Genomic DNA, 23,773 nt, shown 5'->3' with positions numbered 1-23,773 from the left:
CAGAAGGAAGTGTGCTGAAATCCTTTGATATCAATTACATGTGAAATATCAGATCAATTAGATTGTCATAGAAATCCTGCTACTGTCTTCATAAGCGATGCATTACGAACATCTGCACATGCATTAGAAAACTGTGCAGTTTATGTGTCAACTAACACTTAATTATTGCTAATGCATGTTCAAATCACTTACATGGTATTAAATACATTTTTTGAATTAGTGTTTTTCATGGTTACTACTCTTTTCTGATATATCCTCAATGAGCAAAAATAGAATAAGAATGCTCAAGTGTTTTATAAAGGCTTAAAGTTCCAGTGAAAACAGTAACAAATACTACAGTTCAGAATAAATCCTAAGGGAAATAGTAAATAAATCTCCATTTTGAATTTTTTAAATGGGAACACGTATGTACAGGAACCAAACATCTTGCCAAATCTGAGGAGAATAAGTATGGCCCAAAGTAGAACACCATTATGTCTGAAAGTCAGATTTTCTGAACTCACAATCAATTATCCTTATCCCCAGTAAATTGTCCACTATATTATTTTACCCAAAAGTGGCATGAGGTCTTTCAAAGACCACACCCTCCATTTATACCATGGATTCCTCCCACTCTCAGCTGCCGAAGAGTTTGTTTCTGCAATCATTCTCTCTCACTCATACATCTACAATTTCATTTCCATTTGATTGCTCCTGTCAGCATCAAGAAATGCTCTATAAAATATTATCTATTAAAATGCCTTCCCTTGACTCCACCTTCCTTACAAGTAACTACAATAACAGCACGTTGTCTCAAAAACACACACACATCTGTGACATGAGTGGAGCCAGAAAAGAGACCATAGTCCAAACCTGGGATCTGACTAGATGGCGGGGCTGCCTGCAAGATTACAAAGAAGCATAGTGTTTGCCGGCAGAACCAGTTCCTGGTACGAAAGCAGAACCAGATGAGAGCAACGCCCGTTATCTTCTTGTGGTCATTGCTGATCCCCAAGGTCCTCCTCTGAAGGAGGGACTTTCAAACTTCAACTGTTCCTTCCAGAAGAATACCCAATGGCAGCCCCTTAAACGACCTTTCATGACCAAAATTTATCACCCTATTGTACACAAGTTGGGAAGAATATCTTTAGATATTTTAAAAAATAAGTGGTCCCCAGCACTGCAAATCCGCACAGCTCTGCTACCAAGCCAGGCTTTGTTAAGTGCTCTCGATCCAGATGATCCATTAGCAAATGAAGTAGAGGAGCAGTGGAAGACCAATGAAGTCCAAGCCACAGAAACAGCTAGAGCATAGACTAGGTTACATGCCATCAATAATATTTAAATCGATCTGATCAGCAAGTCTGCATAAGCTCTGTTCTGTCAAGACTTCTCCCTTTATTGTTTGCATTTAATGAACACAGTCTTAGAACCATTACAGAAAAAAAAGCCCAGACATCTTCAGTCCTTTGGTGATTAAATTAACAAATGTCTGTCTTGTTGCAATTCACTGTTTTAAGGCATAAGCAGAGACTAGAAGCATCACCTGGATTGTTGCAAAAGGTTTAAAGGAGTGACCCCCTTCTGCTTTTATTGATTTCCCCTAGCATGATTTGAGTAGAAAGCACTGTGAATGATAGTAGTTGTCAGGCTTCACTGCAGGGGTGTGGTTGTTTTACTTTATTTTTATTTTTATTTTTGAGGAGGAGGTAGTTTCATTTTAACTTCATGAGCCCCTTTCCCCCTTTTTTATGGTGAGCTAAGTAAATGCATTGGTTAAGAGCAGCTAACCAGTTGCTCTTCAGAATATACCCTCTAGCCAAGTCTAACTTTATGTAGATGCTGTAGATGGACAAGCTTGATTGTTTGAACCAAGATGGGAACTATCACGGCCCTCACTAATAACATTTTGACACTGCTGTCAAGCGTAGAATCCTTCCTTTAAAACAAAAAAACAAAACAAAACAAAACACTAGTGACCATTTTCTATGGCTTGTCTGGAAACTTCTGTAAATCATATGTTTTTATTTGTAAGAAAAATAACTGTACTCTCTTTGTCCCCTACCTCACTGCTCACTCCCACCTCACGCTACTTTCAGACTTCCTTCTACCGCAATACAATGAAAGAGCACTTTTCAAATCATTAACACCTTCCATAGTCCCCAATTCTAATGTCAGTTATCTACATTCATGTTTCTAACTTCTCAGCTCTATTTGTTAATTGATCATTCTGTCCTTCCTGAATACTTACGGCTTTTCTTCTCTGGCATCTGCTCCAAAACATAGGACAACCTTCTTTGATTTAGTGACGCAAACTTAAAAAGAGAGACTTCTACTCATGAGTACCAACTGATAAAATTGATTCTGTTGGGCAAAATTTTGAATTTCATCACCTCCGATATAACCAACCAGCCCAACGACAGGTTGCTCCTAGGAAAAGGCCTATTTCTGTTGTGGATAATGTAACCAGGGAGGTGGGGTCACAGCTCTCTGAGTAGGTAAACTGAACTAAAGACTATGCTCAAATAAGCAATGGCTCAAGAGGACCCCAAAACTGGGAAGCATAACTATCAAATCACTTGATTAGTGGATCACAGGAAATTCAAGTAAATAGGTCATAATAAAATATTTTCTTCATGATCATTGCCCAACCTTAGCCAGATTTGACCTCCGCTAATTCCTCTTAATTCCAGACTATGCTTCGTTTTACTTCAAGCGTGAAGACAATATTGTTCTGACCCCTACACTCAAGCATGAGCACACCCTTCCCACCATCCTGAAAAGCATGATGACTGCCCTTGCCTATGACCCTAATAATATGTGGGGGTTCATTATTTTAGGGAAAAGGATGTGGCCCAGGGACCTAGACCTTAAGGAAACACTGCAATGAGCAATACTTTAGAGAGTAAGAGGTTCTGTAAGCTTGGTCTTCTACTAGAAAATAATGATGTCTTATGGAAAGGGGGACCTTTTTGCAGGAGATATTCAGATGGTTGAGGAGGAAGAAGGGCTATCATCATCGTTACTGTAATCCTCATTAACTCAATGAGAAATGCAGATATCAGGCAAATAAAGATACACAATAAATTAAAGAGAGGTTTCAAAGTGACAATAAAGGCAACAAATGAATCAAATACCATTGTCCCAGTGCACTCTACACCTGTGCTTCATATACACATATTGGTTAATTTTTCCTTGACCCTCTCCTAATAGGTATAAACATGGACCTATGATACTATCACTCCCCTGAGCCAGCAATAGGTATCCATTACTTCCCAAACTGTTGCTTTGCCATCTTGCAAACTCAGCATTTCTGTGTTTCTTATTCTTTTACTGGAGAACTTAACTGCTCTTAGTGCCTCTTTTCTCTGTATTTTAGTTTCTCCCATAATGACTCCTACTCTCTGCTTTATTTCTGTCTTCTGATCTCTGCCATTGCAAAAAACCAATGATTCTTTCTGTACTATGCAATGTAAACTGCCCCCAGAAGTGGGTTCCATATGATCAGGCCAATCAACATATACTATTTTCTGCCCTATTGGATAAAAATTTTGCATCAGGTCACCTCCCATGCAACTGGTAGACTAATGACACAGGTAGCCTTCAGACAAAAGGCCAAGCCCTGCTGCAGAAAATGTGACCAAGGAGATAAGCAAATAGTTCTGGACAGGTTCACTGAGCTGAAGATCTACCTGAAGGAGATGTGTTCATGGAAGGCATTCTGAATATACCTGCAAATGGGAATTAGACCTTTCAAATATTTTACTGGTTGGTTCCAGTGAAACACAAATAAATTGTGACATGATAAAATGCTTTTCCCTTTGATCTTTGTTCAACCTTAGCCTGATTTAGACTTTACCCAGTGTGCATCTAATTCCAAATCTGGATTCATTTTACTTGAAGCATGACAATGTCATCGCCCTCACATCATTAGATGAAGTAAGAACATCCTCTTCCCATCACCAGAAGATGCAATTCCAAGGTGGTGATACCACCACTAGGTCAAGGTTTTGTCACCTTGAGGAAGATCTAGGTCAGGGAATAATTTCAGGGAGTAACAGTCCCATCTCAGGCAAGCAGAGGTTTTAGTGTACCTTACCATTCTTGTGGAATCAATGATTTCTTGTTGTGGTGAAGTAGAGAAGGGAGTGCAACAGATAATCAAGCAGGTGGGAATAAGAGGGGTTATAGTTGCCTTACCACCATTAGTGTAGACAGTAGGCAAGTTGACCCATATCATAAGTGGACTCCTAGATCACAGTCATCAAAACCAACTTCCATAAACACAGCAGGAGGATTTCAAATGGCTTGGCCCACCTGCCCCATCCTGCCTTTGATCCAGGTAAATACAGAATATAGGAAGACAATTTCTCCAAATGATTTCTATTTCATTGGTACACCTCCAAATAGACATTTTAAAAAACAGAACTCAATTCCTTCAACCCTAAGAGACAAATAGGCTGCTGGCCCCCTCAGAAACTCTTAAATCCAGATGTCTCAAAGCGATGAAGATCCTCATCATCCTCAATGTCAATGGATGAAACTCTCCAGTCAAAAGGCAGGGATTGGAGCGGGGCAAGATAGCAGAGTGGTGAGGTGTGGAATTTAGTCATTCCTCTAGAGCAACTGGTAATTAGCCAGGAAGTGTATGAAACAGCATTCTCGGGGTCTCCAGTGACCAGTCACACATCGTACACTAGCCTGGAGTGAGTGGAATAGCTGAGGTCGCAGCGAAATTTCTATTTACAGAAAGCCTCAGATATTTTCAACTGGCCCCAGAACACAATCAACCTAGTGGGAGAGACAATTTTCCAAAGGGCATAATTCCCCAAGAAAAGGGGGTGTGGTCCAGCTCAATCGGCAGCCCTCCTTCAAAGAACTTGGAGCCCAGGGCTGGAATTCAAACACCAGCTCCAGTCAGCCATGTCCCCAACAGGCTCAGAGCCTGCAGAAAACTAAAGGCACTGCACCTCCTTACACTGGTGGGGGAGATGCAGGCTGGCAAGTGCCACCTGCTGGGCAGCATAGGGAAAGCACAGAATCTAAAGGCCTCAAAGGAGGGTCTCATTCTCAGGGAAACTCCATACCCTCCTCCTGAGACCTGGGCCTCTCTGGGCTGGAAAAACCTGACTGGGGTTGATCATATCTGAAGAGACAAAAAAAGGCTACACAGAGGCAGGATAAGAAAGAAAAAACCAAGGGGTAAAAAACTCTGATTAACTAAACAGAACCTAAGTTAGAGGTCAAGAATAAGTTGAACTGAACACCAAAGGTTAGAGAACAAAGCCAACTAACTAGAAAACCCTAGGTAAAAGAGTGAAAACAAGCTCAAGAATAAACTAATCAAGAAAATCAGATGCCTAGACAGCTCAAGATAATGAGTCACACTGGGAAACATGAAAATATGGACCAGCCAAGGGGACAAACTAAGAGTTCAACCAAGATACAGGAGTCAAGACAACTAATACTAAATCAATTCAAGGAACTGAAGGAAGAACTAATTAAAGATATTCAAACAAATCTCCTAAATCAATTCAAAAATCAACTCAATGAAATGAGGGAAGATATGGCAAAAGAGATGAAGGATATAAGGAAGACACGGGATGACCATAAAAAAGAATTCATAAATTTGAAAAAACAAATTGCAGAACTTATGGGAATGAAGGGAATAATGTAGGAGATGAAAAACACTTGGTGGGATGCAACAGAAGATGTGAACCAGCAAAAGAAAGGATCAGTGAATTGGAAGACAAGACATTTGAATTTACACACACAAAAGAACAGATGGTGAAAAGAATGGAAAAATATGAGCATGGTCTTCGGGAGATGAGTGACAACATGAAGCACATGAAATACATGTTATGGGTGTCCCAGAAGAGGAAGAGAAAGGAAAAGGTGCAGAAAGAATAGTAGAAGAAATATTCACTTAAAAATTCCCAACTTTTATGTAAGACAGAAAATTACAGATTCAAGAAGTTACAGCATACTCCAAATAGAATAGATCCCAATAGACCTGCTCTAAGACATGAACTGATCAGATTGTCAAATGTCAAAGACAAAGAGAGAATTCTAAAAGCAGCAAAGAGAAAAGCAACCCTTCACATGCAAGGGTAGTCCAATAAGATTATGTACAGATTTCTCCACAGAAACCATGGAGGTGAGAAGACAGTGGTATAATATATTTAAGATACTGAAAGAGAAGAACTGCCAAACAAGAATTCTATATCCAGCAAAACTTTCCTTCAAAAATGAGGGAGAGATTAAAATATTTCCAAACAAATAGACACTGAGAGAGTTTGTGAATAAGAGACTGGCACTACAAGAAATACTAAAGGGAGTGCCACTGGCTGATAGGAAAAGACAGGAGAGAGAGTTTTGGAGAAGAGTGTAGACATGAAGATTATCAGAACAGGTAAAAGGAAAAAGAAGAAAATGACATGACATATAAAATCCAAAAGACAAAATGGTAAAAGAAAGTACTGCCCTTGCAGTAATAACACTAAATGTCATTGGATTAAACTCCCCAATAAAAAGACAGAAACTGGCAGAATGAATACAAAAATAGGACCCATCTCTATGTAGTCTACAAGAAACTCACTTTAGACATAAGGACAATAATAGGCTGAAAGTGAAAGGTTGGAAAGAGATATTTCATGCAAACAGAAACCAGAAAAAAAGTGGGAGTAGCTATATTAATATTAGACTAATTATACTTGAAAAGTAAAACAATTAAAAGAGACAAAGAAGGACACTATATATTAATAAAAGGGACAATTCGTCAAGAAAACATAGCAATCATAAAAATTTATGCACCAACTCACAGTGCCCCAAAATTCATGTGGCAAACACTAAGGACACTGAAAGGAGAAGTAGATACCTATACAAATATAGTGGGAGACTTCAACACACCAGTCTCATCAATGCACAGAACATCTAGACAGAGGATCAATAAGGAAATGGAGATATCAAATTCAATAAATGAACTACACTTAACAGACATTTATAGAACACTACACACCACAACAGCAGGATACACATTTTTATCAAGTGCTCATGGAACATTCTTTAGGATGGACCACATATTGGGTCACAAAGCAAGTCTCAACAAATTTAAAAATATTGATATTACACAAAACACTTAATCAGATAATAATTGAATAAAGCTGGAAATAAATAACAGGCAGAAGATAGTAAAATTCACAAATATATGGACACTAAACAACATACTCTTAGAAAACCAGTGGGTAAAGGAAGAAATTACAAGAGAAATTAGTAAATACCTGGAGGCAAATGAAAATGAAAACACAACATATCAAAACTTATGGGATGCAGCAAAGGCTGAGAGGGAAAATTATTGCCATAAATGTCTATATTAAAAGCGAAGACAGAGCAAAAATTGAGGAATTAACTGTTCAACTGCAGGAACTAGAGAAAGAACAGCAAACTAACCCCAAAGCAAAGAGAAGGAAAGAAATAACAAAGGTTAGAGCAGAAATAAATGAAATTGAGAATAGGAAAAGAATAGAGAGAATCAACCAAAGCAGAAGTTGGTTCTTTGAGAAAATCAATAAAATTGATGGACACCTAGCTAGGCTAACAACAACAACAAAAAAGAGAGAAGACACAAATAGATGCAATCAGAAATGGGAAGGGAACATAACTACTGACGCTGCATAAATAAAGGAGATAATGAGAATATACTATGAGCAACTACATGCTAATAAACTAGACAACTTAGACAAAATGGACAACTTCATAGAAAAGCATAAACAACCAACATTCTCTTGAAAAGAAATACCTGGCATTGTGGGACAGAGAACATCTTCTTGACCAAAAGGGGGATGTGAAAGGAAATGAAATAAGCTTCAGTAGCAGAGAGAGTCCAAAAGGAGCCGAGAGGTCACTCTGGTGGGCACTGTTACGCACAATTTAGACAACCCTTTTTAGGTTATAAAGAATTGTGGTAGCTGGTGGTGGATACCTGAAACTATCAAACTACAACCCAGAACCCATGAATCTCGAAGACAATTGTATAAAAATGTAGCTTACGAGGAGTGACAATGGGATTGGGAAAACCATAAGGACCACACTCCACTTTGTCTAGTTTATGGATGGATGAGTAGAAAAATAGGGGAAGGAAACAAACAAACAGACAAAGGTACCCAGTGTTCTTTTTTACTTTAATTGCTCTTTTTCACTTTAATTATTATTCTTATTATTTTTGTGTGTGTGCTAATGAAGGTGTCAGGGATTGATTTAGGTGATGAATGTACAACTATGTAATGGTACTGTGAACAATCAAATGTACGATTTGTTTTGTATGACTGCATGGTATGTGAATATATCTCAATAAAATGAAGATTAAAAAAAAAGTTATTAAAAAAAAAAGAAAGAAAGAAAAGAAATAGACGACCTCAACAAACAAATCACAAGTAAAGAGATTGAGTCAGTCATCAAAAAGATCCCAAAAAAAGAAAAGCCCAGGACCAGACGGTTTCACATGTAAATTCTACCAAGCATTCAAGAAAGAATTAGTACCAATACCAATCCTGCTCAAACTCCTCAAAACATTTGAAGAGGAGGGAAAGCTACCCATCTCTATCTATGAAGCCAACATCACCCTAATACCAAAATCAGACAAACATACTACAAAAAAGAAAATTATAGACCAATCTCTTTAATGAATATAGATGCAAAAATCCTCAACAAAATACTCACAAATCGAATCCAGCAACATATTAAAAGAATTATACACCAAGACCAGGTGGGGTTTATTCCAGGTATGCAAGGCTAGTTCAACACAAGAAAATCAATTAATGTAATACACCACATCAATAAATCAAAGCAGAAGAAACACATGATCATCTTGATCAATGCAGAAAAGGCATTTTTCAAAATTCAACACCCTTTCTTGATGAAAACACTTTAAAGGACAGGAATAGAAGGGAACTTTCTCAATATGATAAAGGCAATATATGAAAAACGCATAGCTAACATCATAATCAATGGGGAAAGAATGAAAGCTTTCCCTCTAAGATCAGGAACAAGACAGGGATGCCCACTGTCACCACTGTTATTCAACATTGGCTGGAAGTTCTATCTAGAGCAATTAGGCAAGAAAAAGAAAAGGAATCCAAATTGGTGAGGAAGAAGTAAAACTTTCACTCTTTGCAGATGACATGATCCTATATGCAGAAAATCCAGAAAAATCTACAGCAAAGCTACTAGAGATAATCAATGAATACAGCAAAGCGGAAGGCTACAAGATCAACACAGAAAATCTGTAGTGTTCTTATCCACAAGTAATGCACAACAAGAGGAAGAAATCAAGAAACAATTCCATTTACAACAGCAACCAAAAGAATCAAGTATTTAGGAATAAACTTAACAAAGACCACAAAAGAAACTGCTAAAAGAAATCAAACAGGACCTAAAAAAATGGAAGAACATACCACGTTTATGGATTGGAAGACTAAATATAATTAAGACATCAATTCTACCTAAACTGATTTATATATTCAATGCAATACCAATCAAAATCCCAACAACTTACTTTGCAGAAATAGAAAAACCAATAACCAAATTTATTTGGAAGGACAAGGTGTCCCGAATAGCCAAAAATATCTTGAGAAAAGGGAACAAAATGGGAGGTCTCACACTACTTGACTTTGAAGCATATTACAAAGCTACAGTGCTCAAAACAGCATAATACTGGCATAAGGATAGATATACCAACCAACGGAATCGAACTGAGTGTTCAGAAAAAGACTCTCTCATCTACAGACAATTGATCTTTGGTAAGGTAGTCAAGCCAAAGCAACTGGGACAGAGCAGCCTCTTCAATAAATGGTGTTTGGAGAACTGGATATCCATTTCCAAAAGAGTGAAAGAAGACTCCTATTTCACACCTTATACAAAAATTAACTCAAAATGGATCAAAGACCTACACATTAGCCTAAGACCATACAATTCTTAGAAGAAAATGTAGGGCAATATCTTAAAGATCTTGTGATAGGAGATGGTTTCCTAGGCCTTATATCCAAAGCACAAGCAACCAAAGAACAAATAGACAAATAGGATCTCCTCATAATTAAACACTTTTGTACATCAAAGGTCTTTGTCAGAAAGGTAAGAAGGCAGCCTATGCAATGGGAGACAATATTTGGAAACCACATATCAGATAAGGGTTTGACATCCTGAATATATAAAGCGATCCTACAACTCAATAACAGAAAGACAAACAACCCGATTAAAAAATGGGCAAAAGACATGAACCGACACTTTTCTGAAGAGGAAATACAAATGGCTCGGAAAAAATGTACATCTTTACTGGCTATTAGGGAAATGCAAATCAAAACCACAATGAGATATCATCTTACACCTACCAGAATAGCCATTATCCAAAAACCAGAAAATTACAAGTGCTGGAGAGGATGTGGAGAAAGAGGTATACTTGTTCAATGTTGGTGGGAATGCAGAATGGTGCAACCACTCTGGAAGACAATGTGGAGGTTCCTCAGGAAGCTAAGTATAGATTTGCCATATGACCCAGCTATTTCATTACTAGGTATATACTCAGAGGGACTGAAAGTTAAGACATGAATGGATATTTGTAAACCAATATTTATTGTGGCCAAGAGATGGAAACAGGCCAAATGTCCATCAGTGGACAAGTGAATAAACAAACTGTGGTATATACATATGACAGAATATTACCCAGCTGTAAGACAACAAAGACTTGGAACATATAATAATGTGGATGAACCTTGAGGACATTATGTTGAGTGAAGTTAGCCAGAAACAAAAGGACAAATACTGTATTGTCCCACTAATATGAACTAACATTAATGAGCAAATGTTGAGAGTTAAAAGCTGATAACACAGGCTATCAGGAGATAGAAAGAGGGTAGAGATCGGGCATTTGATGCTGAAAGACTACAGAATGTTCAGCAGGATTGACTGTATAGATCCAGAAATAGATAGTATAATACTGTGTGATGGTAGCACAATATTGTAAGTGCACTGAACAAAGATGTCCTTGAGTAAAGATGAAAGAGGTTGGCTAGGGGCATGAATGACACCTGAGGTAAAGCTAGAAGATAAAGACAGGGACAGTTTTAACTTAGCAAAAACTGGAGTGGGCAACAATTGTGACTAAATGTACAAATATAAAAATGTTCTTGCATGTGGGAGAACAAATAAATGTCAGTCATACAGAGTATTGATAAGGGGAAGGTATAGGGTAAAAATATATTCAAAGGAAACTGGAGTCTATGGTCTACAGTAACATTGTAATATGCTTCCATCAAATTTAACAAAGGCAATATACCAAAGCTAAATGTGCATGAGAGGGATATATTAGAGAGGGATAAGGGATTCTTGATAGTGGTGTTGCTGTCTGACCCTACTATTTATATTGTATTGTATGATACTTTATTTTTCTTTTTATTATCTTTTTTATTACTCATTTTGTAGTAATTAATATGTTCAAGTGCTGACTGTGGTGATAAATGCACAACTATATGATGATACCATGAACAACTGATTGTACCCTGTGGATAACTGTATGGTATGTGAATATAGCTCTATGAAACTGTACAAAAAATATAAATAGGGATAAAAGTGCTGGAGAAAACATGGAGGGAGGGCTGTACATATTTACTGTTGGTTAGGTTGGAGGCAGAATGGAGTAGCCTTTCTGGAGGACAGTGTGGTGCCTCCACAAGAAGCTAATTATGTGGGTGCCATAAGGTCCTGCAACCTCATTAGGTGGCATACACTTGGAAGATCTGAGAGCAGGGACATGAATGCACATTTGCACACTGGTGTTTATGGAGGCAGTATGCATGATTTGCAATGGGTGGAGGTGGCCTAAGGGTTCATCGACTGAGGAATAGAATGTGAACTGTGGTGTGTGCATACAATGGAATATTGAGCAACTATGAGGAGGAGTGAAGCTGTGACGCACACAATGCAATGCAACAAGGTGAATGGATCCTGCAGACTGCATTTTGAGTGAACTACGCCAGAAACAAAGGCAAATACTATAATGTCTCACCAACATGGACTAACTACAATATGTAAACTCATAATTGAACCTTAGAGCACAGCTTATCAGAGGAATGCTTATTGTAATGGTCCCTAGACTGTAAGTTCTTAGAGCAGTCACATCTATTCCTGAATGTTAATGGCTATCTCCAATTTCTGAGATGCTGCTCCCTTTCTGTATAACCTGATCAATCCCTGGAACTTTGGGTATCTGTGCGACACCTGAAACTCAGAGCTAGAGCTCAGAAGATACGAATGTCAGTATAAGTGCATACAGCAACTGTTTAAAAAGCTGAAAAAGAGTCCAGACTTCAATTAGAGATATGAATGAAGCAGACCTAGTTAGGACTAGGGCAAACTGGGCCAAATGGTAAAGGATGATACTGACTGTGTTTTAAAACTTTAACTTCCATGTGAGACCAAGGGAAGAGATGTTTATTTGGTGCAGGATCTTTATTTCCTAAACAATTTAACTCATACAGTATGTTCAAATACCATAATTACACGGAACTTTGACTAGGAAGTGAGACCTGGTAGGTTTTTACATGTTAGTGTGAAATAGCAACACATCCCAAAGTAATTTGGGCAGAGGATAAAAATATATATGCAGGGCATCCCTGAGGAGCTGGGGGAAAATGCAGAAGTGTTGGACTTCCTCACCTGGATTGTTGCTGATGTTCTCACAAACATTGAGGACTGGTGGTTTGGTACACCGAGCCCTCTATCTTGGCACTTGCCCCTATGGAGCTCATTACTGCAAAGGAGAGGCTAGAACTGCTTATAATTGTGCCTATGATCTCCCCTGGTTAACCTCTTTTTTGGTCAGATGTGGCCCTCTCTCTCTAGCTAACCCAAGTCAGCAGGGGAGCTCACTGCCCTCCCCCCAACATGGGACCTGACTCCCAAGGTGTAAATCTCCCTTGGCAATGCAGGATATGATTCCCAAGGATGAATTTGGACCCAGCATCATGGGATTGAGAACATCTTCTTGACCAAAAGGGGGATGTGAAGTCAAACAAAATAAAGTTTCAGTGGCTGAGAGATTCCAAACGGAGTCGAAACTCTGGTGGGCATTCTTATGCACTATATAGATAACTCTTTTTAGGTTTTAAGGTATTGGAACAGCTAGAAGTAAATACCTGAAACTACCAAACTCCAACCCAGTAGCCTTGACTCTTGAAAATGATTGTATAACAATGTAGCTTACAAGGGGTGACAGTGTGATTATGAAAGCCTTGTGGATCGCACTCCCTTTATCCAGTGTATGGACGGATGAATAGAAAAATGGTGACAAAAAAATTAAATGAAAAACAGGGTGGGAAGGGTTGATGATTTGGGTGTTCTTTTTTTACTATTATTTTTTATTCTTATTTTTACTTTTTCTGTTATAAGGAAAATGTTCAAAAAACAGATTGGGCTGATGAATGCACAACTATATGATGGTACTGTGAACAGCTGATTGTACACCACAGATGATTGTATGATATGTTAATATATCTAAATAAAACTGAATATTTTTAAAAAGGCAGGAATTGCCAAAACGGAGAAACATGACCCAACTATCTACTGTTTACAAGACACTTTCCATATAATAAAAGACACAAATGGGTTGAATGTGAATGGATTTTTAAAAAATACCAATCAAATGGTAATAAAAAAGAATATTAGGGTAGTTATACTAAAATGATATAAAATATGCTTTCAGTAAAAACTGTTATGAAGGAAAAAGAAGATCATTGCATACTGATGAAATAATCACAACTCAACAAAATATCACACTTAGAAATACATATGCACCTAATGGCAGAATCCAAAATATATGAAGCGAATTTGACAGATTTGAAGGGAGAAATAGATCTACATTAATAGTAGATGTCAATCTACCACTTTCAGTAACGGATCAAACATCTAGACAGAAGAGCAATAAGGAAACAGAAGACTTGAACACTACTAGTTGTTTAACTAATATTCAACTAGTGTTGAATACTCCAACTAGACCTAACAGACTTATATAGAACTCTTCACCCAAGAACAACAGAGGACAAATTCTTCTCTAGCACACACGTGTCAATCCCCAGATTAGAAAATATGTTTGGTCACAAAAAAAGTCTCAATAAAATGAAGCATATAGAATCATACCATATTATCTTCTTTGACCACATGGAATGAAGCAAAAATCAATACCAGAGGGTGAACTAGAAACCTCATAAATATGAGGAAATTTAAAAAGCATTTTAAACAACCAATGATCCAAAGAAGTTACAGAAAATTAGGAAATATCTTGACTTGTTCTGCTCCCATCCTTACCTCTCTCTACTCCATCCTGTAGCAAAATTTTTCCTTCTTTCTCCCACCCCCCTGCCATACACACATCCACATATTTATATCTTTAGCTTTTGCTCTATATCAAAATATCTCTTGAAAAAGACAGATGTCTTATCTAGAATCTTATCTAGACTACAGCCTGTTGGCCAAGTCTGGTATAATTCTGTAGGAAACATCCATACTTATTCCAGTAAATATTGTCTAAAGCCACCTTTATGCTACAGAGATTTTTCTATTTGTTATGAAATCAAAAGCCTATGGAAAAAGAAGATTCCTTAGTGATCATCCAGGAAAATTCTTTTAGTTTTCAAATGAAAAAGGATGAAATCTTTCCCTCTAAGATCAGGAATAAGACAAGATGCTCCCTGTCAACACTGTTATTCAGCATTGCGCTAGATGTCCTAGCCATGGCAATTAGGCAAGAAAAAGAAAGAAATAGAATCCAAATTGGAAAGAAAGAAGTAACTCACTCCCTCTTCGCAGAAGACATGATCCTGTACATGGAAATTTCTGAAAAAAACCCTACAAATCTACTGGAATAATCAGCTTATTTAGCAAAATGGTGGGGTACAAAATAAACCTGCAAAAATTGGTATTGTTTCTCTACACTAGTAATGAGCAATCTGAGGAGGAAATCAGGGGAAAAATACTTTTACAATAATAACTAAAAGAATGAAATATTTAGGAATAAATTAACAAAGGATGTAAATGATTGGCACCCAGAATGCTACAAAACATTGCTAAAAGAAATCAAAGCAAACATAAGTAAATGGAAGGACATTCCATGCTTGTGGAATGGTATACTAAATATTGGTAAGATGTCAATTCTACCCAAAGCAATTTAGATATTCTACTCAATCTTCATCAAAATTCCAACAGCACTATTTGCAGAAGTGGAAAATTCAGTTATCAAATTTATATGGGAGGGTAAGGGATCCCTAATATCCAAAAACATCATGAAAAAGAACAACAAAGTTGGCAGACTCACACTTTTCAATCTCAATGCTTATTATAAAGCCGCAGAAATCCTAACAGCATGGCACTGGCACAAGGAAAGTCATGTAGACCAATGGAATCAAATGGAGAGTTTAGAAATCAACCCTCACATTTATGGCCAATTGATTTTTGACTAGGGTATGAAGTCCACAAAATGGGGAAAGAATAGTCTCTTCAAAAAGTGGTCCTGAGTGAACTGGATATCCACATGCAAATATGAAGGTGGACCTCAACCTTACACTATATACAAATATTAACTCTAAAGGGATCAAAGACCTAAATGTAAGATCCAAACCTATAAAATTACTACAAGAAAACATAGGGAAGTATCTTCAGGACCTTGTGTTAGGCAATGGTTTCTTACACTTTACACCAAAAGTATGAATGACACAATAAACAATAGATAAATGAAATTTTATCAAAACTAACTTTTGTGCATCAAAGGACTTCATTGTGAAAGTAAAAAGAAAACCTATATCTTTTCATATAACTGGAGAAAATACTTGGAAACCACAGATAATAAGGATTTAATATCCAGTTTTTTGCAACCAAAAGCATCAAGTATCTGGGAATAAAATTAACCAAGTATATAAAGGACCTATCCACAGAAAACTACAAAATACTGCTAAAAAAATCAAGGGAGACTAAAATAGAAGGAAGCACATATTGTATTCATGAATTGGAAGACTAAATATAGCTAAGTTGTCAATTTTACCCAAAATGATTTACAGATTCAAAGCAATACCAATCAAAATCTCAACAGTTTACCTTGCAGAAATAGAAAAACCAATAATCAAATTTATTTGGAATGGTAATGTGTCCTGAATAGCTTAAAACATCTTGAGAAAGAGAAATGAAGTTAGAGGTTGCACATTTCTTGACTTTAAAGCATATTACAAAGCTACAGTGGTCAGAACAGCATGGCACTGGCATAAGGCTAGATACACCAAACAATGGAATCAAATTGACAGTTAAGAAATAGACCCCCATCCATGAAATATTTATTTTTGACAAGCTGTCCAAGTCCACTGAACTGGGACTGAACAGCCTCTTCAACAATTGGTCCTGGGAACTCTGCATATCCATATCCAAAAGAATGAAAGAGGATCTCTATCACATATCTTATACAAATAGTAACTCAAAATGGATTAAAGACCTAAACATTAGCACTAAGACCATAAAACTCTTGGAAGAAATTGTAGGTACATGTCTTGCAGATCTTGTGGTAGGCATGATTTTCCAGACCTTTCACCCAAAGTACAAACAATGAAAGAAGAAATAGATAACTGAGATCTCCTCAAAATTGAATACTTTTGTGTGTAAAAAGACTTTATCAAGAAAGTAAAAAAGCAGCCTATTCAATGGGAGAAAATATTCAGAAATCACATGTCTGATAAGGGTTTAATATCTAGAATAGACAAAGAATTTTACTAGATGTATACTCAGAGAAACTGAAGGCTGGGACATGAGTGGATATTTGTACACTGATGTTTATAGCAGCATTAGTCATGATTGCTAAGAGACAGAAACAGCCCAAATGTCCAACAATGGAACAGTGCATAAACAAACTGTGGTATATACATACGATAGAATATTACACAGCTGTAAGACAAAATAAAGTCATGACTCATGCAACAATGTGGATTTACCTTAAGTATGTTATGTTGGGTGAAATTAGTCATAAACAAAGGGACAAATACTTCATGGTCTCACTAATATGAACTAACTAAAATGAGCAAACTCTGAAACTTAAATTCAAGAGCATAGGCTGTCAGGAGGTAGAAAGACAGTAAAGATTGGGCATTTGACGCTGAAGGAGTACAGAACATTCAACAGGATTAATTGTAAAGATCCAGGAATGGATAACACAATACTATCTGATTGTAGCATAATATTTTAAGTATAATGTACAAACTGAATGTGAGTATGGTTGAAGGAGGAAGGCTAGGGTCATGTATGACATCAGAAGGAAAGACAGAGGATAAAAACTGGGACCATATAACTTACGAAAACCTAGAGTAGATAATGATGGTGATTAAATGTAAAAATAGAGAAAGTTTTTACATGATGGAGAACTAGTGAAAGTCAGCATGGCAAGGTGTTGAAAATGGGATGGTATATGGGAAAAAATACACTCAATGAAAACTAGGTTATATAGTTAACAGTAACTTGTAATATTCTTCCATTAATTGTAACAAAGGCAATATGCCAATGCTAAATGTCAGTAGAAGTGGGATACAAGGGAGAGGTATGGGATTCTTATTGTTGTTGTTTCTCCTTTTTAATTTTTTTAATTCTTTATTCTTTTACTTTTTTTCCTCTTATTTCTTGCAGAAGAAATAGAAATATTCTCATATAGATTGTGGTGGTGAATGCATAACTTTGTGATTATACTGGGAACTATTGATGATTGCTTAGGATGGAGTGTATGGTTTGTTAATAAAACTGTTTAAAAAATAAGCAGAAAGATACAAGTGCTAAAGAAGATGTGGAGAGAGAGATATACCTATTCACTATTGGTAGGAAAGTAGAATGGTGCAGCCCCTCTGGAGTACATTGTGGTGGTTCCACATGAAGCTAAGTATAGGGTTGCCTTATGATCCTGTAACCCCTTTATTTGGCTTATACTTATAAGAACTGAAAGCAGGGACATGAATGGGCATTTGCACACTGATGCTTATGGTGGCAGTATTCACGATTTGCGATGGATGGTGGTATACTAAGGGTACATCGACAGGTGAATGGAAGGGCAAGCTGTGGTGTGTACATGCAATGGAATATTGAGTGACTGCAAGAAGGAATGAAGTTGTGAAGCATGCAACTAGGTGAATGAACCTTGAGGACTTTATGTTGAGTGAGATAAGACAGAAATGAAAGAACAAATATTGTAAGGTCTCACTAATATAAAATAAAATGAGCAAATGCTGAGAATATATTGAGAGCATAGCTTATCAGGAGATAGAACATGGGCAGAGATTGGGCAATGATGCAGGAGTACAGAAAGTCCAATAAGTAAAGATTCCTAGATTGTAAGCACTTAAAGCACTCACATCTATTACTGAGTTTTAACTGTTATTTAAGAGATATTTTGGGGTACAAAATTTATATTCTCTGTAGCACATTGTCTATTTAACCTGTCTGGTCAGTTTATTTAAATAACAAAACTACATGGAACCTAAAATAGGGAATGAGATTTTCTTATTTTATACAGGATGACGTAATACCCCGATACATCCTAGAGTATTTTGGGCAGAAAAGAACAAAGTATTTGCCAAGTCCCCTTGAGGGACTGGGGAAAATTGTGGAAATGTTAAACTTCCCCACTTGGGAATTCCTGATATTCTCTCAAGCACTAAGGACTTCTAATTTAATAATTCAAGCCATTGATCTTGATGCCTGTCCTTATGAGACTTATTCCTGCCAAGGAGAAGCTAAGCCTACTTATAATTATGCTTAAGATTAACCCTCAAAGAACTTCCTTTGTTGCTCAGATGTGGCCTCTCTCTCTCAGCCAACTCTGCAAATAAACTCAGTACCCTCTGCCCTACACAGGACATGGCTCCCTGGGATGAGTGTGGCCCTGGCATTGTGGGATTGAGAAAGCTTTCTTGGACCAAAAGGGGGAAAGAAAAATGAAAAAAAAATAAAGTTTCAGTGCCTAAGAGATTTCAAATAGTGTTGAGAGGCCATTCTGGAAGTTATTCTTATGCATTATATAGATATTCCTTTTTAGTTTCTAGTATGTTTGAATAACAAGAAGGAAATACTTGTAACTGTTGAACTGTAACCCACCAGCCTTGATTCTTGATGCTGATTATATAACTATATAGCTTTTATCACATGACCATGTGATTTTGAAAACCTGGTGATAGATACTACCTTTATCAGTAAATGGACAGATGAATAATAAAATAAACACAAAATATATATATAAATAATAGGGGGAAATAAGGAGTCTGGACTGTTTGGGGTGTTCTTTTTTATGTTTATTTTTTTCTTTATTTTGGAGTAATGAAAATGTTCTAAAATTGATTGTGGCAATGAATGCACAACAATATGATGATACTGTGAGCCACTGGTTGTATACCTTGGATGGATTATATGGTATGTGAATATATATCAATAAAATTGCATTAAAAAATTAAAAAACAAAACAAAAACACCATAGTACTGGCATAAGGATAGATATACAACCAATAGATTCAAATTGGCAGTTCAGAAACAAATCCTCTCATCCATAGCCAAGTGACTTGACAAGGCAGCCAAGTCCAATCAACTGGGACAGAACTACCTCTTCAACAAATGGTGCTTGAAGAACTGGATATCCATATCCAAAGGAATGAAAGATGATCTCTATTTCACATCTTATACAAAAACTAATCCTAACTTGTATCTTATACAAAAATTAATTAAAAATAGATCAAAGACCTTAACATTAGAGCAGACCATAAAATTCTTCAAAGAAAATGTAGTGAAATATCTTGAAGATCTTGCGGTAGGAGGTGGTTTTGTAGACCTTACACCCAAAGCAAAAGCAATGAAAGAAGAAATAGATAAATGGAATTTCCTCAAAATTGAATACCTTTGTGCATCAAAGGACTTTGTTAAGAAAGTGAAAAGGCAACCTAATCAAATGGGAGAAAATATTCAGAAACCACATATCCAATAAAGGTTTAATATCCAGAATATATAAAGAAAGCCTACAATGCAACAACACAAAGACAAACAACCCAATTTTTTAAAATGGGCAAAAGACATAGACACTTTTCCAAAGAGGAAATCCAAATGGCTACAAAGCATGTGAAAAGAGGCTCAACTTCACTAGCTATTAGGGAAATGCAACTCAAAGCCACAATGAGGTATCATTTCACACCTACAATAATGGCCATTATAAAAAAAATTGAAAGAAAACTACAAGAGCTGGAGAGGATGTGGAAAAAGAGCAACACCATTCACTGTTAGTGGGAAGGTTGAATGGAGCAGCAGCTCTGGAAGCAGTCTGGCAGTTCCTCAGGAAGCTAAGTATAGAATTACCATATGATCCAACAATCCAGTTCCTAGGTCTATACATGGAAGAACTGAAGGCAGGACACATATAGATATTTGCACACTGATGTTTAGAGTGGCATTATTCAAGATTGCCAACAGATGAAAACAACCCAAATGTCCACACAAACTGTGGTATGTACATACGATGGAATATTATGCAGCTGTAAGAAAGAATGAAGTCATGATGTATGCAACAACGTGGATGAAACTTGAGGATATTATGGTGAGCTAAATAAGCCAGAAACAAAAGAACAAGTACTGTATGGTCTCATAATCCAGTTTGTTAATGCTGTCATTTTGCAAAACACAGAAATGGATTGGCTTTTAAAAAGGTGGTTTATTTCATTACACAGTTACAGTCTTAAGGTCATAAAGTGTCCAAGGGAAGGCATCAACAATTGGGTACCTTCACTGGAGGATGGCCAATGGCATCAGGAAAACTTCTGTTAGCTGGGAAGGCATGTGGCTGACATCTGCTCCAGAGTTCTGGTTTCAAAATGGCTTTCTCCAAAATGTCAGTGTCAGCTTCCAACAGCCATCTTAAAAATGTGTCTCTCAGCTGCAGCTTCTCTGTGTCTGGGCCTGTGTGGCTCTTTTTAAAGTATGCCAGTGTTCCAATAAAGAACCACCCTGAATGGGTGGGACAACACCTCTGTGGAAATAATCCAATGAAAGGTCTCACCCACAGCTGATTGAGTCACATCTCCATGGAAACACTGAATAGGTTCCAACCTAATCAACACTAATACATCTGCCCCCACAAGATTGCTTCAAAGAACATGGCTTTTGGCAAAACATAATATATCCAAACTAGCACATCTCGCTAGTATGAACTAAGTATAAAGAGCAAACTGTGAGAGTTAAATTTGTGAGCATAGGTTATCAGGAAATAGTAAGAGGGAAGAGAATGGGCAATTGATGCTTAAGGAGTAGAGAATGTTTAATAAGGTCTATTGTACATGTTTGGAAATGGCTTGTAGATGTATCACTCCAATTTCACCTCTACTGTCTTCACATGGCCTTCTCCCCTGTGTCCATCTACCTCTACTTCAGACAGCCAGATTCTCCTAAGGAATTCAAAATCATTTTCATCAAGTTTCAAACTTGCAGCCTGCCCTACATATTTGGATTTGCCAATCCCCATCTTCACAAGAACCTACTCGACTAATACTAGCAGTTTCTTGTAAATCAAAATGGATACCTACATTATATCCAGCAATTCCATTCTGGGGTATTTCTAAAAAATTTTGAAAACATTGATTCATAGAAAGACATGTTAAAGAAGGCTCCTTGCAGTTCCACCAGGAGGTGGAGACAATCTCATAAAGACCCTGTAGTGTGATGTAAGCAGTACAGGCTCTGGAGTCTCAGGGCCTCAGTCTAAATCCCAAGGCTGCTTCTAACTAGCCACAAAACTGTAAGCAAAATAAATACTCAACCATCCTGTGCTTAATTTTCTTCATGTGTAAAATAAATAATAGACTCTACTTCAACATGTTGTGAAATTAAATGAGTAACGCTCATGAAAAATTGCTGGAAAAAGGAGGTCCTTAAAAACATTAGTTATATTTTGATGGTCATGGTGATGTTGGGCTATGCAGGTTTGGATATATTATGTCCCCCACAAAGCCATGATCATTTAATCCAATCTTGTGGGATATTTGGATTAGGTTGTTCCATGGAGATGTGACTCACACATCTGATAATTTTGATTAGATTATTTCCATGGAGGTATGGCCCTGTCCATTCAGCATGGGTCTTGATTAGTTTACTGGGGTCCTTTAAGAAGAGTCACACAGGCCCAGATACTTGCTGACTCTGGCTGATGCTTAGCAACACTTGGACATGCAGACAGAAGATGTTTGCTGAAGTTTTGGGAAGGCAAGCCCAAAGTTTGCTCTGGAGAAGCTGAGAGACAAGCTTAGAGACATTTTGGAGAAAGCCATTTTGAAACCAGAACCCTGGAGCAGACGCCAGCCACGTACCTTGCCAGCAAACAGAAGTGTTCTGGATGCCATCAGCCAATCTTCAGTGAAGGTACCTTCTTATTGATGCCTTAATTTGGACACTTTTATGGCCTTAGAACTGTAAATTTGTAACCTAATAAACCCCCTTTGTAAAAGCCAATCCATTTCTGGTATTTTGCATAATGGTAGTATTAGCAAACCGGAACATAGCGACATCAATCTGGGGTGGTGTAATGTGTGTAGGAGAAGAGGCTGGGTGGCAGAAAAGTTTTATCCATCACTGTGTCCATTACGTGTCCTCATTGTCCACTGCCACTGCTATCCTCTCAACTCATGCCCACATCTCCTACCATCTCAAAGGCATGTCCTACTGCTATTTGTTCAGAAAAGACATCAGGCTCCTACAGTGCATCTTCACCTAACTCCCTCTTTCTTGCCACTACACCTAGACTAAGTGAGGACGATGCAGCCCACAGGCCAAAACTGGGCTGTAGGTGCACATCATTAGGGGCATTAGGGGATCAAAGCAATAATGCAGATGATAAAGCACTGACTTCTCTCTATTAATGTCTGAAACAATACAAACTTACCAGGCAGTATAAAAATTAAAGTTAAAAAAAAAACCCAACACACCGATCTTATGGCTAAAACTTCATTTTGGAAAAAGAAAGAATAAGTCACATGGTACACAAAGTAAAACTGCTCTTTTCCAGATCTTGCGTGGCTTTGGGTATCAACAAATCTCAGTGACAGCAAAGCCTGTAGGGAACACTTGAAACTACAGGTGCCAGAGTGACACTCGGGGTCATTGCCCCACCAGGGTCTGCAATTGCAGGTGGATCCTCCTGAAGGCCTGAGGAAGGAAGGTTTGTGGGGGGCACAGTACAGGGCATGAGGGAGGAGCCAGGGGAATGAGAGTAGCCCAGAGAAGGAAAGTGACTGCTTAAAGGAGGTAACTGTCAAGGGTCCTATTAGAGCAGAGCAAAGAAATCTTAACTGGCCATGTGTTGGTCACTCGGGATCTGAGTCTTTCTCTCATTTTTTTCTGTCATTTTTTTCATATAACACCCCAAACACACTCACTAAGAGACACATACACATGCACACTACAGCCCCAGGTCTCCACGTTACTAATACCCTCCCTCCCATACATACATAAACACACACACATAGGAGCATCCAAACATCCATACTGCACACCCTCAGACATGGACACGGGCACATTAGAAGTGCAGACCCCATGGACCAACAAGCTCCTCTATCAGACCTGGTTCCATCTCTGAGATGAAGCTGCTGAGTTTCACATACACAGGCCATGGAACCAATTTCTTTAGTGTCCAAGGGCACCTGGAGACCATGTAATCCAATGTCCTCAGTTTACAGATGAAAAAACACAGGCTATGAGAGGT

At 37.7% G+C, this 23,773-nt stretch overlaps 1 pseudogene; it reads left to right on the top strand.

The window, feature by feature from the left end:
- Positions 1-867: 867 nt before the first annotated feature.
- LOC119516278 lies at positions 868-1,324 on the top strand (annotated as a pseudogene).
- Positions 1,325-23,773: the final 22,449 nt, after the last annotated feature.

This window comes from Choloepus didactylus, chromosome 20 (assembly GCF_015220235.1).
Source record: "Choloepus didactylus isolate mChoDid1 chromosome 20, mChoDid1.pri, whole genome shotgun sequence".
NCBI classification, from domain to species: domain Eukaryota; kingdom Metazoa; phylum Chordata; class Mammalia; order Pilosa; family Megalonychidae; genus Choloepus; species Choloepus didactylus.
Note: the sequence above shows the minus strand (reverse complement) of the source record. Positions and strands in the feature narration are given on the sequence as shown.